Below are 17,625 nucleotides of genomic sequence, written 5' to 3' on the forward strand. Positions count from 1 at the left end.
AAAGCACTAATGCTGCCATAAACATAAAGTTAAAGTAAGTTACTTCTACTTGTTGGCTGGTAGGGTGCTCTCTAAAAGTGCATTAATAGCACATCTCATGAAAAGTTCACTGCGAATCTCATTAGAACTGATAAAGTTGGGGGGGCACCTGGGTGGCTCAGTCGGTTGAGTGCCCGACTTCAGCTCAGGTCACAATCTCATGGTTTGTGAGTTCGAGCCCTGCGCCAGGCTCTTTGCTGATGGCTCAGAGCCTGGAGCCTGCTTCAGATTCTGTGTCTCCCTCTCTCTCTGCCCCTCCCCCACTTCTGCTCTGTCTCTCTCTGTCTCTCAAAAATAAATAAATGTAAAAAAATAAAAAATAAAAGAACTGATAAAGTTGGATAGGTTAATGTTGGGCACTTACATCACAGCCAATTCTATTTCAACAGTTAAGAAATGATTCAAATTTCCAATTCACAATAAAATAATAGTCGAACAACAGGCATTCCTATCCTCTCCCTCCTAGGACTGAATTAAAGTAGACAGCAGCAATAAAGAGAAATTAAGTTATGTTGAAGCCCCACAGTGCCAAAAAGGAAACAAAAGTTGGGGATGGGAGGTAGGTGCCTTGTCCAGAAGAACTCAGGACACTTGGAACCCAGGGACTAGAAGATGCCAAGTAAAACAGAAAGAGACTGCTTGGCAGCTAACTAAAACCTTGTAATCCCAACTTCTTACCTCCTCCATACCTCATACCTCACCATTGTGGGAAATGTTCAACAGCTAGTCACAGAACTCCTGACAAATAATCTTCACTAAAGAAACTGACAACCTCAAAGAATTCTGCTTTCTGGGACTAAAGAGATCCCCAGGAAAAAGGCCAGCTCTCAATCCCATCATCCTAGAGCTAAGCCAGTATGGTCACTTTTTATAGCCTAAGGCCAGAGTGTCCCCAGAGAACTTGGGAACTTTCTGTTTTGAAAGTCTGTGTCCGTTACAGTATCACGTACTAAAAAGAGGCACCTAGAGAAGCGCTGCATTTCACCAAGTTTGTGGCTTTGCCAACCAAGTGTGACAAAGCAAGAAAGGGGCAGAGAAACTGAGAATGTATAATAAGGGCATATGATAAAAACTGACCGTGAAGTTTAGGTATAGTCTACTCATTCCTCTTTATGGGGTCATTCTCATCACCATAAAATCATGTTATTTCTGAGTCTTGAAGGGAAAAACAACCTCTCTTGTTCCCACTTCCTCAATCCTCAATCAAGTCTCATTTAGTTGTTTACATACATTGCCAACCAGTACTCTCTTCCCATCCTCTCCTAAACACACTCCAGCCAGATTCTCCCCATCCCACTTGTCTGTGTCAGTGACCTCCATGTCCCTAAATCCAACTGTCAACTCTCAGTCTTCATCTTATTTGTCCTATCAGCAGCATTTGATAGAACTGGTCACTCCTTTTTCTTGGAAATACTTTTCTCATTTGGCCATACTTTCTAAGCTTCCCTCACTGGATGTCCCAGGCTCATTTCTTTCTCATCTGTTTCTAACTCCAGTCTCTTCCTTGGTGACCTCATCCAGTCTTATGACTACTCAACATCTCCACTTGGATCTCGAATAATATCAAAACTCAACATATCCAAAACTGATCTCCTGACCCGCTCTCCCCTACCAAGTATGCCCTCACCTAAGCTTTTCCAACTGTAAAGACAATTCTCTCTCCAGTTCTCAGTACAAGGCCTTAACTTCCTCCTTGGCTCCTATCTTACATCCCACATCCAATGCATCAGCAAGTTCTGATAATTCTACTTTCAAAATACATCCAGAATCTGATCACTCCACCATAGCTACTACAATGGTCAAGCAAACCATCCTCATTAGTTTCCCTTCTACCTCTGGCCTCCTACAGTCTATTCTCAACACAACATCTGACTAATCCTATTAAACCCTTGGGGAAATAAAAGTTGGCGGGGGGGGGGGGGGAACCTTAGGTAAATCTTGTCACCACTCTGCTCGATGTCCTGCAACGCTGCCCATTTCGGTGGCACTAAGCGCCCTAGGTGAATACCCCCAGCCGTTCCCCTCCCTGACTTCATCTCCTACCTACAACTCTCCTCACTCACACTGCTCTAGACACACTGTCTGTGCCTCCTTGCTTTCTTCCCACTCTTACCTTAATGCCTTTGCCCAAGCTGTTTCCTCTATCCAAAATGTTCTCCTGCCAGATAGTCTGATGACCAAACAACTCCCAAACTTCTTTTGCTTGAGTATCACCTTTTCAATAAAGTCTAAATTTCAACCATCCTATTTAATTTTGTAAACCAGATCCAGACCCTAGCATACCCACTGTCCCTTGCCTGAATCTACTCTCTCTTCTTCTGGAGCACTTACCACCTTCTAACACTGGATGATTCACAAATTACTGAACACTTGTAAGACTGTACTATGCAATAACTGATAATACATGAACATGCATCAAAACAACTTTCAAGGGAACAGTTTAGTATTATAAACTTACAAATGTTCAACAGATACCCCATTAAACCATATATATCAATCCTGTAATCAAATTCATCCCAGACCCTTACCAGTTTATCACTACTGATGACTACAAAGGCAACCACAGTAGGTACCTTCATTTTCTTGAGGTTCTGAGGAAAAAGTGATAGCAACCCACAGTCCTTGGTACGCCCACATAAGAAATCACACGGTCTAATATCTAATATCTCACTGGCCAATATTTTACTCATTTAATCACCTTGTAAACTAGACAATTTACTTAACTCTGTGTATTGCTTACTATCTATATTTCCCTGCTAGAATTAAAGCTCCATATAGACAAAAATCTGTTTTGCTTAGTAAATGCCTCCCAAGTATCTAGAAGAGAGCCAGCACACTGCAGGTGCTAAATAAGGATACTTAATATTTTGTCTTCCTATCTAGAAACAAAAGTCTGTCTTAAAGAACAATGTTGACATCTATACTGACAATGTCCAATGGATAGCTGGCTTCATCTGAAGATTTGTCACTCTTGTTTAAAAAAAAACAAAAGCTGACTTCACGACACAGTGTTTTCTTCACAAAGAGGTGCTAGTGTCAAAAACTCTGGCAGGTGAGAGGAAAAAGTTGCTTGAAACTACAAAAAATGATTAACTTTATTAAACAAAAACCCGTTCACTTGAAAATATTTATGGGTGCCTGGGTGGCTGAGTCGGTTGAGCGTCTGACTTCAGCTCAGGTCGTGATCTCATGGTCCGTGGGTTCAAGCCCCATGTTGGGCTCTGTGCTGACAGCTCAGAGCCTGGAGCCTGCTTTGGATTCTGTGTCTCCCTCTCTCTCTGCCCCTCCCCCGCTCACGGTCTGTCTGTCTCTCTCTCTCTCTCTCTCTCTCTCTCTCTCTCTCTCCCCCCCTCCCTACCTCCCTCTCTCTCTTGAAAAATAAACATTAAAAAAATTTTTTAAAGAAAAAATAAAAACCAGTGTTTAAAGAACTATGTTACAACCTGAACAAGGAGCATATGAATCTCCTGTTACATCCAGAAGTGCAGTGACTCAGTGCATGAGGAGTTCTCAACAGGGTGTCAGCGCTGAAAGGTGAAGTGCAGAGTACTTTCACACAGTAGGCTATGTGCTTGGAGAAAAAAGGCTGCCTACTGAAACCAGCCAACTTAGCAAACACTTGTTATCACGTAAAGCAAGTGAATGACTTTGCAAGACCTTAGAGAAAATGTTTTGACATCAAGTGACAAGATTATTGGGGAAAAAATCAGGTGACAAACAAATATCATAAAACTGCTCCTACTGCTGCTTGGGTTTGAGAGTGAAAAAGGGTATCTGTAAATCTCAAGTCTTGCTGACCTAGAAGAACAAAATTGAAAAGCAAAATTAAACAGGATTTCCTCCTTATTTTCAAACAAGTGTAAGACTGAATGAGGAACCCTTCCTCTGAATCTACTGCTCAGGCTGAGAACTTGACTTTGAGGAGGAAGAATTTCATATGTTATGGTCTAATTACATACTCAAGATGAGACTTCCTGATCTGTCCCTAAAAGAGTTCTCAGTGTCTACAAACGAGTAGTATCCTGAAAATCTTAGGAAAATAATGAACATTTCGCTGTAGGCTTTCAACCTCTCATGAAAGAAAGATTTTGTTTTTTAATAGCATCAAGAGCCAGGAAGAAATAATCTTATGTTGGTTGAAATGAAATGTGTGAATGGTTATTTCAAGTTCAACATAGAAAGCAAAAACAAGTTTCATGAGAGATAAACTTCATTCTTTTGGCTTCAAAAAATAACAATTTTATTGTATAAAGCCTTTTCATAAAAAATCAACACATATAATTATTCATTACTTCTGAACCTATATTCACTCAAGTGAGTGAGTGGAAAAAAAAAGTTTGTTTTTTTCAAATTCTTATATAAATTGTATATTAGGCTCTATTTTCGTTAATATTATTTTGACCTATGATTTTTAGTAGCTTTGCTATTTGACACTGTTAATGTTCACATTGTATTTTTTTTAATTTGTTTTTTCTTTGAATGTTCACATTGTAAACAACGTTAATTAGAATCAACTTAAAGTGGTACTGGCAAAAAGACAGAAAACCAGACCAACAGAATAGACCTTAAAGTCTAGAAATAAACACACACATCTCTGGCCGACTGATTTTTGGCAAGGTTACCAAGTCCACTCAGTGAAGAAAGAATATGAGCACCCCTCAGAGATATTGCGGGTTCAGTTCCAGACCACTGTAACGAAGCAAGTATCATAATAAGGCAAGTCAAATAAAAATTGTTTGGTTTCCCAGCACATATAAAAGCCTTGTCTACACTATACTGTAGTCAATTAAGTGTGCAAAGCACAATATCTAAAAAAAAAAAAACAATGTGCATACCTTAATTAAAAAGTACTTCATTGTTGGGGCGCCTGGGTGGCGCAGTCGGTTAAGCGTCCGACTTCAGCCAGGTCATGATCTCGCGGTCTGTGAGTTCGAGCCCCGCGTCGGGCTCTGGGCTGATGGCTCGGAGCCTGGAGCCTGTTTCCGATTCTGTGTCTCCCTCTCTCTCTGCCCCTCCCCCGTTCATGCTCTGTCTCTCTCTGTCCCAAAAATAAATAAACGTTGAAAAAAAAAAATTTAAAAAAAAGTACTTCATTGCTAAAAAGTGCTAACCATCATGTAAGTTTTCAGCAAGTCAGAATCGCTGACTGCAGATCACCATAATAAATATAATAATGAAAAAGTTTGAAGTAATGTGAGAATTACCAAAATGTGACACACACAAAGTGAGCAAATGCGTTGGAAAAATGGTGCCAACAGGCTTGTTAGATACAGCATTGCCACAAACCTTCAATTTATAAAAAACAGTATCTGTGAAATGCAATAAAGCAAAGCACAAGAAAGTGAGGTATGTCTGTAGTCCCTTCTATGCTGGGACGGCGTGACTTCCACATGCAAAAGAATGAAGTTGGTACTCAAACCGTATTATAAAAATTAACTCAAAATGGATCAGTGACCCCAATATAAGTGCTAAAACTTTCAGTAGAAAACACGGAGGTAAATCTGCAGGACCTGGAATTGGCAAGAGATTCTCCACTGCAGCAACAAAAGCACAACCAACAAAAGAAAAAAAAGATAAGGTGGACTTCAAAATTTAAAGTTTTTTGTGCATCAAAGGACACTATCAAGAAAGTGAAAAGCAAACACAGAATGGGAGAAAATATTTGCATTTATATATCTGATAAGAGTTTTGTAGCCAAATATATATACAACTTCTCCAACTCAACAACCAAAAGAGAACTCAATTTAAAAATGAGCAAAGGACTTGAGGGGCGCCTGGCTGGCTCAGTCGGTAAAGCATGCAACCTTAGGACTTGAATAGACATTTCTTCAAAGAAAATATTCAAATGACCAATAGGCACATGAAAAGATTGTCAACATCATTAGTCATTAGAGAAATGCAAATCAAAATCACAGTATTACTTCATACCAACTAGGATGTCTATAATTTAAAAAACAGTAAATAGGGGTTGAAAATGTGGGTAAACTAAAACCCTCATTTGTGGCTGGTGGGAATGTAAAATGGTGCAACCACGTAGAAAACAGTTTGGCAGTTCCTCAAGCTAAATGTAAAATACCATATGACCCAGCAACTCTACTCACTCCTAAGTACACACCCAAGAACTGAAAACAGTGACTTGAAGAGATAATTGTCATTAATGTTCATAGAAGCATTATTCACAATAGCCAAAAGTAGAAAAAATCCAGGTGTCCACTAACAGATGAAGGGACAACATGTGGTAGATACACACAATGGAATATTATTCAGCTTTTTATAAAAAGGAATGAGGTTCTTGTATATGCTATAACATGAACCTTGAAAATATTATGTAAAGTGAAATAAGCTAGAAACAAAGCAACAAAAATCATATGCCCCCACCTATATGAAATACCTAGAATTGGCAGGTTCATAGACATATAAAATAGATTTTAGAAGTTAGCAGGGGTTGGAGACAAGAGGATGTAGGGAGTCATAGTCTAGTAATTAAAAAGTGTCTGTCTGCAGTGACAAAAAATTTCAGAAATAATGGTGATGGCCGTACAACTTTGTGAATGCAATTAATGCCGTTGAATCAAAAGCTAAAAAATGGTTACACAGGCTAATTTTATATTAGATATGTTTTACCACAACAAAAAAATACAAAACATTAACTTACATTATTTATTTAAATTAGGTCTATCCTATCTTTTAAAAAAATGAATTCATTTTACTTTAAGTCAGTTAAACAGAAATGTATTATCTTTACCACATGAGGTTTTAAAAATCATGAAAAGGAAGAAAGATTAGTTTCCAGAATGGTAAGGTAATTTTAACTACCTATTTGCTTTTCACGTAAGGTTAATTAAAGTCTTTTTTGTATGCTTTAAATAAAGAAAAATAAAACTACTTTTGTATACATCATATACCACAAGGCATAATTTATTAATGTCTTGTGTAGTAAAAATTTGTAGTAAGACTCCTTAGGCCTACTTGTATAAAGTAAAAAAATAAAGTGGGAAATTTAAGGAAAGGAAAACCTGTTTTTCCTACCTGCATTTCTAACTCACATTAGAGTTCATACTGTTTGTGGGGATAGAGAGCCACACAAAAGAGCAGACTAATTAAATAGCCACAATAAACAGATGTGCAGAAAAATACTCTCTTTCAAAAGAGCATTAGCAGTCATTACTGAGGTACTATTATATAGACTTAAAATTTCAATTACACCCCGCCAACTCTGAGCCTCATAAGGCCCCGAAGGCCTACTGTCCTGCCATGTGCAATCCCATCCAGCAAGAAGGGCTCTCCACCCAGCTAGTTCCACCATCAGCTGAACCAGCTGCACCCCACTCAGTCCTCAAGCTGTCAGTGCCTTGCCCTGCCAGCCCTCAGAATTATTCAAACAAATAAATCACATCCTCCCATGAGGGCAGTCCTTTTGTTATTTCATCCATTTGTTACTACAAAGCCTGCCTCCCATGGCCACTGTGACTGGTTCACTCTACTCCCAAATGCAACTTCCATGAGGCATGCAGTATCCTCCTCTCCCAGGTTGTGAGTATTTGACGAATAAACTGTTGTTAATAGCATCTGGTCAAAGTCAGGCAGTAGCCATCTCATACCATTTAAAGACATAAGATCCCTCCTTCACCAATGAATTGATCAGAACAATTATCAAAACTAATTATCACAGCTGCTAACACAGATGTTCTAATTTTTATGGAGAAATTTCCTGAGACCTGAAAATTATCTCGTGGACCCTTTGGGGTATAGAGAAAGACCAGCAGACAGGACTGGTGCAGCCATAACAGGTCTTGGCCCAGTGTGGTTCTACAGCTAGTTAAGTACAGCAGGACATTCCTGATCACCATAGCCTCCTGACCACCACAGTTTCCTGATTTTATTTATTCTTTTTTTATAAAGTAAAACTTCAGTTTACTCATCTGTTTATCATACAGTACATGAGTACACGAGATAAAGTGTTTCACATTACATATTCCTCTTCCAACTCCTTGGAATGTTCACTTCTTTGGTTAAAAGAGAGACTAGACATGAGGGGCAGGCAATGCTTACATAACTGAAATAAGGTTGAGGAGGGGGCAAGGGCGCCTACGTGGCTCAGTCAGTTGAGCATCCGACGTCAGCTGAGATCATGATCTCACAGTTTGTGGGTTCAAGCACCGCACCGGGCTCCGTGCTGTCAGAGCCCGCTTCGGATCCTCGGTCCCCCCTTCTCTCCACCTCTCTCCCACTCGCACTCTCTCTCAAAAAATAAATACTTAAAAAAAAATTGAGGAGGGGCAATGCTAACATCACCCTGGCAAGGATGGGCACAAGGGGACTGTTAGTCACAGCTATTTTCTAGAACTGTTAGCTGGAAACAAAGGAGCACCACTCCTGGATGCTCTTGCTGTCATGGGCCTCAGTCAGCCCCACCACACAGGTACAGCAGCGCTTTTGGGTAGTTGCCTTTGGTGCCTCACTGGATGCAGCAGTACAAGGACTCGCCACACTTTCTCTTGAATTCAGACCTAATTTTCAACATGTCCACTGAGAGAGACCATGACTCTAATCAGGACTTTACTGGGGCACCTGCCTGGCTCAGTCAGTACAGCATGCGACTCCTGATCTCAGGGTCCTGAGTTCGAGCCCCACAGTGGGTGCAGAGATTACTTTAAAAATTTAAGATTTAATCAAGACTTTATCACGAGTCCTTCTGCCCTTCCTGGAGTCATATAGTCAGCAAAATATAGGGGCTTGTTCTGAATGCACTGCCCCGGCTTCGGGAAAGCATTTTCCAGATCTCCTTTGACCTCCTTCTTGATGCTGTCCAGCGTGTCATACTTTCTGGATGTGTCACACACTTCACTTGTTTTGATGTTGATCCACTTGGGCACATCAGTTCCTTTCCTCTTCACTCCAGCATCATAGAGATCCCAGGCACCTTGGTCAATCAATCAGTTCATAACCAATGACAGAGCCATCCCCTGCTCTTCTACCCTTTGCGAGGGCAACCATCAGCTTGCAGAAGTCACCAGATGTGTCAGATCAATCTTGTACATTTCCTCATAGACTCTATTAATTTTCTGAAGCTCCTAGTTGGTCCTTGAGCAGACGATCTCAGTGAGGGAGTCCTCATGAGTCCCCAGGCCCTTCATGGAGGATTTCAGCACAGAAGCATCATACTGAACAGGTGTTTGCAACAGGCCCCAAAACACGGTCTCCAGGCTGACTTCAGTGCTGATACAAGTTCCCTTTTGGTCCTTCTCTGGTGGGGAAGGCAACATCCTGTTTCTGTTCATTGTTGAGGCTGGTCAAAATGGTTGACAATGGTGACCTCATCCACACCTTTGGTCTTGATAGCTGTTTCAATGTTCAGAGCATCACACTATCAAAATTGGTATATGCAAAATTGGCATCACCAACCAGCATGAACTTGGGGGTGGGAGTTTTCACCCTCCAAGCTGAGCCTGCAGAGAATGTCGTCAACAGCAGACATTCTGAAAGAAGCTAGGCCAGACGCCGAGAGCCGCAAGCATCCCCAGTTGTGGAGTCAACAGTATCCTGATTTTAAAATATCAGTGTGGTTCTAGGAATGAAGATCTGAAAGCAATTTCACAACTAGACAGGTCTCTTAATCATAAAAGAGACAATATCTCCCTTGGTCTCTCAGTTTTGTGTAGAGGTTTTGGGAGTTGTTCCTTAAAGCTCAACCTAGAATCTCTTTCTTTAAATCTCCGAACAATTCTGTAAACCAATTAAAACCCATGCCAGGCATTGATTTATTGCCCCTCATCTCTAAATTCACCATTTTTGCCTGCTCTGTGAAAACGGATGTGTGCCCTTAAAATACTAATTTCTTTGCCAGCTGGCAAGACATTAAGCTTTGTCAAGAGGGCACTGGAAAGACATTGCAGAGGAAAAGGATTTTGCTTCCTGGCTCCGGGGTGTTCACTTGGCTGCAGCAGCCAAGGCTTCTCTGGGACCCATTCCTGCAACAAGGATGGTTTCTACAGCACCAGGCTCCTACAGCACATGCAGCCTCTCCAACAGGGGTCTAAGCTGCTCTGTAGCAGAGGGCCTCCGGTGAGACATCTCCCCATGAACAGCTTTCCCTGGCACCCTACAAGGTGAACATGCAGCAAATTCCACTAGTGTCACACCACACCTACTTGCCTTGACCTTACCTTTTTCAACAAGTCTTCAGTGGGGAAGAGGGGCCCACTCTATCTCAGCCTTGGGGGCAGTAACCAGCTATCCCACTCTTCTTTAGAGTTATCTTTACTTCTTGCTGACAAATCCCTCAATTCTCCAATCCCTGTTATAGTCAATAATTTTTTATATTAATCTTTCCCTGTTAAATTACTGTGTGGTTTCTATTTCCTGATTGGACCCAGACTGATATATCCCAGCAAACTACTTAGTACTCTAACATAAATAAACCTTCTCTGCCTAAGGTGTCTAGAGTGAATTTTGTTCTCTGAAATTCAAACTTCAATTTTCTTTTTCAAAAAGACTTTTGTGAGGAAAAATCGTACAATCAGAGATTAGAAAAATCTATGACCTCATTTTTTAATTAGCAAGTGGTACTAATTAATCATAGAGTTTTAAGTATTAATTCTGATAATTATATTCCTAGATCAGCCTATTAAATACTTTAACTGTAAAATTAACTCCATCTTAGAGTACTATCATTCTTGTTATGTTTAACTACTATTTAAAAAGTTAGTCTACAATGAGATACCACTTCTCACCCACTAGCATGGCTATAATAGTTTTTAAAAAATACTGACAATAACAAGCATTAGCAAGGATGTGAAAAACTGGAATCCTTATACATTGTTGATAGGAATTTAAAACGGTACAGCTGCTTTGAAAACAATCTAACAGTTCCTCAAAAGGCTAAACAAAAAGAAACCATGTGACCCAACTATTCCATTTCTAAGTATATACTCAAAGAAATGAAAATTTATATCCACACAAAAATTTGTACACAAATGTTCCTAACAGCATTATTCATAACCAAAAAGTAGAAATAACCCAAATGTCCACCAACCAATGAATGGATAAATGAAATGTGGTATAGCTATATAGAATATTATTCAATGATAAAAAGAAACAAAGGACTGATATATGCTACATAAATGAACCTTGAAAATATATTAAATAAAAGGAAGCCAGTCATGAAAGACAACATCATTGTATGATTCCATTTATATGAAATATCCAGAATAGGTAAATCTATACAGAGAGTAGATTAATGCTCATCTAGGACTAGAAGAGAATGGGGTGGGGCTGGGGGAGGAGACACACTAAAAGGATGTGGGATTTCTTTTTGGGGCAATAAAAATGTTCCAAAATTCACTGTGGTGATGGCTACACAACTCTGTGAATATACTAAAGGGCACTGAATTGCGTATTTTAAAGGGAAAATTGTATGGTATGTGAGTTATATCTCAATAAAGCTGTTAAAAAAAAAAGTTAGTCACTGCAGGAACTTTCTAATTCAATCCATCCTTAAATTAGGGTTAAGGGCTTAACACTCTCTGTAGTTCAGTGCCTGATTCCCACAATAGAATACAATATCCCTTTTACACAAAAGCAAAACTACTGACCCACCCGGGTCTTTAGGGAGAAAAAAAACACAATCCTGCTATGCTGCACATAAAAAAAAAATCCGCAGTATACATTTCCCAAAATGGCAGGGGGGGGGCGAGTGTCTGTATACGTTGACTTTTATATATATTTAAAGGTGGCTTGAACTTGAATTAAATGTGGGCATATGGCCTTGGCAGAAAACCACATAAGCAAGATCAATTCACTCAACCTAGCCCACACATAAGAAAAAAACAAGCAATTTTATATACTCTAGCTCAAGAAAAGTATTGGATTTTCTGATTTGTTTGTGTTTTAGATTCTCCTGATCTTTTGCTCTCAACTAGAGCTAGTTCCAGAGCCCAAGAAACCAAAACTGAAGGCCTCAGGCTCCACTGGCTTAAGCTTAAAATCAAACCTATCAGCCAAGTCAGTAAGTGTGCATAAACACACTTCATACATGTAAGCCTGTCCTAATTTCCATTCCGCAAACAAGCCATAAAAGAAATTAATTCTGGCACATGCCCCAAAGTTAAGGTTATATTTTCTAAATATATATACTTCGCAAACATACATGGTTTTTAATGTATTTCAAATCAAACTGCTAAAAAATGCAAAGAAACATACACTATTCACATGAAATCCTTTAAATACAGTCTGAGGAAATATGATTCCTTTTCACTTGCATTGTTTAAACAACCTGGTTCTATTCCTATTCAACCAGAACAACTTCACTATTTTACTCTCAAATGTCCACAAATGGGCCTCCCTACAAGATATAACTAGGCAAAATTTCCACTGTTTAAAAACTTTGGGGAAGCACTGCTCTAGTCAACAATGATTACCTTTGCTGTTAAATAGTAGACATTGTTCTTATTGTAGTGGATGTGGACAACTAAGGAAAGACTGCAGTTAAAGAAGATCTGGGTAGCTGGTTCTACTGCGAGGAACCGGGAAACAAGTACGCTGAAAAGGCATCATCTTTTGTCAGCTTTCTCTAATTGTTTCATTATCTGAAAAGAAGAAATCACTTTTCAAGAACATAAGGCAGCTACTATTCCCCCACACCAGCTATGTCAATGTGATGGAAAACTGTAAATTCTGATTACTGAATAAGAAACATCCCAAAGAATATGACCATACCCTTGGCAGCATCCTTGAAGGAACAGTGAGAAATTTTAAGGGAAGAAGGTAAACAATATCTGTTGTCTAAGGAAAGAGAAGTAACATTCCCAGCAAAAGGCATATAAAAATCATTTCCATTTAAACTGAGAGAAATATATATATTGGACACAGTCTGCATATACTAACACACATCTCCATATACATTGATCTACTCTAAATTACTACTATTAGAGTATACATTTTCATCTAGTTACCTTATTCATATGGTATTCAATGATTAGAGATGTTGGAACAAACACAGATCCCCATGCACTCAAAAATGCACATATAACTTTTGACTCCCCCCAGATTTAGTTATCAATAGCCAGAAGCCTGGCTGGTCAATTGACCAGAAGCCTTACCAATAATGTAAATAGCCAATTAACATATATTTTGCATGTGTATGTATATGTATTATACACCATATTCTTACAATAAAGTAAGCTAGAGGAAAAAATATTAATAAAATCATAAGGAAAAGAAAATACATTTACAGTACTGTACTGTATTTATAAAAAACAACATGCAGATAGGTGGACCCACACAGTTCAAACTCATGTTGTTTCAAAGGTCAACGGTAGTTTATGAATGTTGCAGCCCAATCTGCAAACAGGCAAATTTTTTTTTTACCTATATTATTGTCATTAATTTTACCAAAAAACTGTGGATAAGAGGAAACCTATAAAAGTTATACCTTTTACCTTTCTTCATCATGCATCCTCATTAAAAACCTAAGTTTGGATAGTTCACATGCTACTCCACAAAGATGTTCCAGCACTTACACAAGGTCTAATTTGTTTTGCTATATGATGTTTTAATTATACTACAAATAATGTGTTACCATTGGGAGCAGAATTGCACCACACTTCAGTCCAACTAAATAATTTATTTAATATTACTCTTCCCCCAACTCAGATTCCAACCATTTTTAGATTTAAACAAATGTCAAAATTCATAAACCTATATAGGTGATATCTGACATTAAAATTCTTACCTTGAAACACATATTGTCCTTGCCTCTAACCTATGACAAGCCCATGAAAATGGTTTCAGTTTTGTCTGTTTGTTGTTTAAGTAAAGTATCACAGCCAAAGTCAGTCCCAATAAAAATCAAAATATACAGGATATAAGAGACTCAAAAAGCCATAAGGCATATAGAAATAAACAAGAAAAACTAAAATAAATAAAAAATTAAAAATTTAGGCAAACCAGGGGCGCCTCAGTGGCTCAGTCGGTTGAGCGTCCGACTTCGGCTCAGGTCACGATCTCACGGTCCGTGAGTTCGAGCCCCGCGTCGGGCTCTGGGCTGATGGCTCAGAGCCTGGAGCCTGCTTCCAATTCTGTGTCTCCCTCTCTCTCTGCCCCTCCCCCATTCATGCTCTGTCTCTCTCTGTCCCAAAAATAAATAAATGTTAAAAAAAAAATTATTAAAAAAAAAAATTTAGGCAAACCAAAGATAGTCATAAAAACAAAACAAATAATAAATAATTTTTAAAAATATAAAAATGACAAAGTTCCTCCTTATCAGTAATTACTTTAAATCTAAATGGGTTAAAACCTCCAATCAAAAGGCAGAGATTGGCAGAATGGATTTAAAAAACATAATCCAACAATATGCTATCTACAAGAAACTCATTTAGATATAAAGGCACAAATAGTTTGAAAATAAAAAGACAGAAAAATATTCCATGCAAATAGTGACCAAAAACAATGCAGGGTGGCTATACTAACATCAGAAAAAAAAGGGACTTTAAATCAAAAAAGATTACAAGAGACAAAGAAGGACACTATATACTAATAAAAGGTTTAAGACAGCAAGAAGATATAACAATTATAAACATTCATGTACCTAATAACAGAGCATCAAAACACACTAAGCAAAAATTGACAGAATTAAAGGGGAAAACAAACAGTTCTACAATAATTGTTGGAGGCTTCAATATCCCATGGTCAGTCTTGGAAAGAACAACCAGACATAAGATAAATAAGAAAACAGAGGATTTGAATAACATTGTAAACCAACGAGAGATAACAAATATAAAACACTACCTAACAATAGAATATATATTCCTCTCAAGGGCACTTGGAGCATTCTCCAGGATAAACCACCTTTTAGGCCACAAATTGGGTCTCAATAGATTTTAAAAGACAGATATTATACAAAGTAACCTCTCCAAACACAACAGGATGAAGTTAGAAATAAATAAGGAAAATCGGAAAATGCACAAGTTTGTGGAAACAACATACTGTTTAACAACCAATGGGTCAAAGAAAAAAAAACACAAGGGAAATGAGATAAATGAAAATAAAACATACCAAAATTTATGGGATGCAGAGAAAGCAGGGCTAGGAGGGAAAGTTTACAGCTATAAACACTTACATTAAAAAAGAAAGATTTCAGGGGTGCTTGGGTGGCTCAATTGGTTAAGCATCTGACTTGGACTCAAGTCATGATCTCATTCATGGTTCATGGGTTCAAGCTCCATATCAGGCTCTGTGCTGATAGTTCAGAGCCTGGAGCCTGCTTCTGATTCTGTGTCTCCCTCTCTTTCTGCCCCTCCCCTGCTCGTGTGCACACAGCACACTCGCACTCTCTCTCTCAAAAATAAACATTTAAAAAAAAAAAAGAGAGAGAGAGAGAATGACCTCCTATCAACAACCTAACAAATTAAGGAACTAGAAAAAGGAGAACACAAAGCTAGCAGAAGGAAGGAAATACTAAGGATTAGAGCAGAGATAAAGAAAATAGAGAATAGAAAAATAGAGAAAATCAACAAGTAAAAAAAAAACTGGTTCTTTAAAAAGATTAACAAAATTGGCAAAGCTTTAGTAAGTTTACAAAAAAACAGAGAAGGCTCAAATTATTAAAAGCAGGAAAGCAAGTGGAGACACGACTACTGATTCTACAGAAATATGAAGGATTTTAAGTGAATACTATGAACTGTGCACCAACAAATTGGATAAACTAGATGAAATTGACAAATTTCCTGAAACACAAAACTTACTGAAACAAAATCACAAAGAAACAGAAAATCTGAATAAATCCATAACTATTAGGGAGATTGGATGAGTAATCAAAAATTTCCCAGCAAACAAAAGACCCAGATTTGATGGCTTCACTTGTGAATTGTACCATTTAAAGAACATCAATCCTTCTCAAATTCTTTCAAAAAACTGAAGAGAAGGGGACACTCCCTCTTTCTATGAGGCCAGCACTGCCCTGATACCAAAGCCAAACAAAGACATTACAAGAAAACCAGAGATCAATAACCTTTATGAACACTGTCATACAAATCCTCAACAAAATAGCAGCAAACCAAATTCAGCAGCATAAATGCAAATCTAAACCACAATGAGATAGGACCTCACACCCATTAGAATGACTCCAACGGCCAACCCCACCCCCAACAAGAGACCAATCAACCAGAAAACAAGTGTTGACAAGGATGTGGAGAAACTAGAATCCTCGTACACTGTTGGTATAGAAATAAAATGGTGCAGCTGTTATGGAAACAGTACAGTTGTTACTCAAAAATAGAATTACCATATGGCCCAGCAATTCCATTTCTAAATATGGACCCAAAAGAACTGAAAGCAGGGTCTCGAAGAAGTATTTCTACACCCATGTACATAGCAGCATTATTCACGATAGTCAAAAGGTAAAAGCAACCCAAAAGTCCACTGACAGATGAATAAACAAATATGGAATATACACACAATGGAATATTATTCAGCCCTAAAAGAAGAAATCCTAATACATCCTAAACGGATGAATCCTGAAGACAATGCTAAATGAAATAGCCAGTCACAAAAGGGTAAATACTGCATGATTCTACTCATAAAAGGTACTCACACCAAATTCATAGAGAAAGTTGAATTTGTGGTTGCTAGTGATTACAGGAAGGAGGAAATGAGAATTTATTGTTCAATGGGTACAAACTTTCAGTTTTGCAAGACCAAAAAAGATCTGAAGATGGATGGTGTGACGGCTGCACAATAACGTGAATGTACTTAATACCACTGTAAAATGATTAAAATGGCAATTTTTATATTTTATATATACATATAAGTTTAAAATAATTTTTAAATCAAAATACGAACTAAAAATACAAATATAAGAATTGGGAAAAATAAGCTTCAAATGAAATCACAAATTCGAATTGATGAGATGGAGTTAAGAAATGACAAAGATGTTATCAATAGGCAAAGAAAATAAAAACAAAAAACCTAGAACTCTAGAGTTGTAAGAAACTTCAAAGATCACCTGGGAGTCAAATCCTCTTACTTTGCAATTAGGAGAAAAGCTCATCAAGGATGTTTGCTGTCTTGCCTTATTCAACATCACTTCTACCTACATACAACTAGAAATTGTGCCTACAATAAATTAAAAAGTCTGGAGAATTCCTGTCAAAAATAGTATTCTTTTTTTATTTTTAATTAAAAAGAAAAAAATTTTAACGTTTATTTTTGAGAAGGGGGGGGGAGGGCAGAGAGAGAGGGAGACACAAAATCTGAAGCAGGCTCCAAGCTCCACGTTGTCAACACAGAGCCGGATGCAGGGCTCAAACTCACTAACCACAAGATCATGACCTGAGCTGAAGTCAGATGCTTAACCAACTGAGCCATACAGGAACCCCAAAACAGTATTCTTTTCAATTCATTCAACACTTATTATATGTAGACAGTGTTTACATTTTTATTACCGTTATTCTATCATAGATCTTTCATAAGCCTTACTATTACTTTTATTCCCCATGTTACCTATATACCCTTATAACCTTCATAATCTTAAGTCATTTTCCTAGTAAGGTATGATGTGAAGCAAAGAGAGCAAATGCTGGGTACCTC

The 17,625-nt window shown here is 38.2% G+C and overlaps 1 protein-coding gene and 1 pseudogene across 7 annotated transcripts in view; both read right to left on the reverse strand.

Moving 5' to 3' along the window:
* Window positions 1-17,625, reverse strand: part of AGTPBP1 (ATP/GTP binding protein 1) — a 199,873-nt gene that overhangs the window by 140,657 nt on the left and 41,591 nt on the right. The gene's annotated exons all lie outside the window — the stretch shown is intronic.
* Window positions 8,271-9,557, reverse strand: LOC115499802 (annotated as a pseudogene).

Source organism: Lynx canadensis, chromosome D4 (genome assembly GCF_007474595.2).
Source record: "Lynx canadensis isolate LIC74 chromosome D4, mLynCan4.pri.v2, whole genome shotgun sequence".
Lineage (NCBI taxonomy): Eukaryota > Metazoa > Chordata > Mammalia > Carnivora > Felidae > Lynx > Lynx canadensis.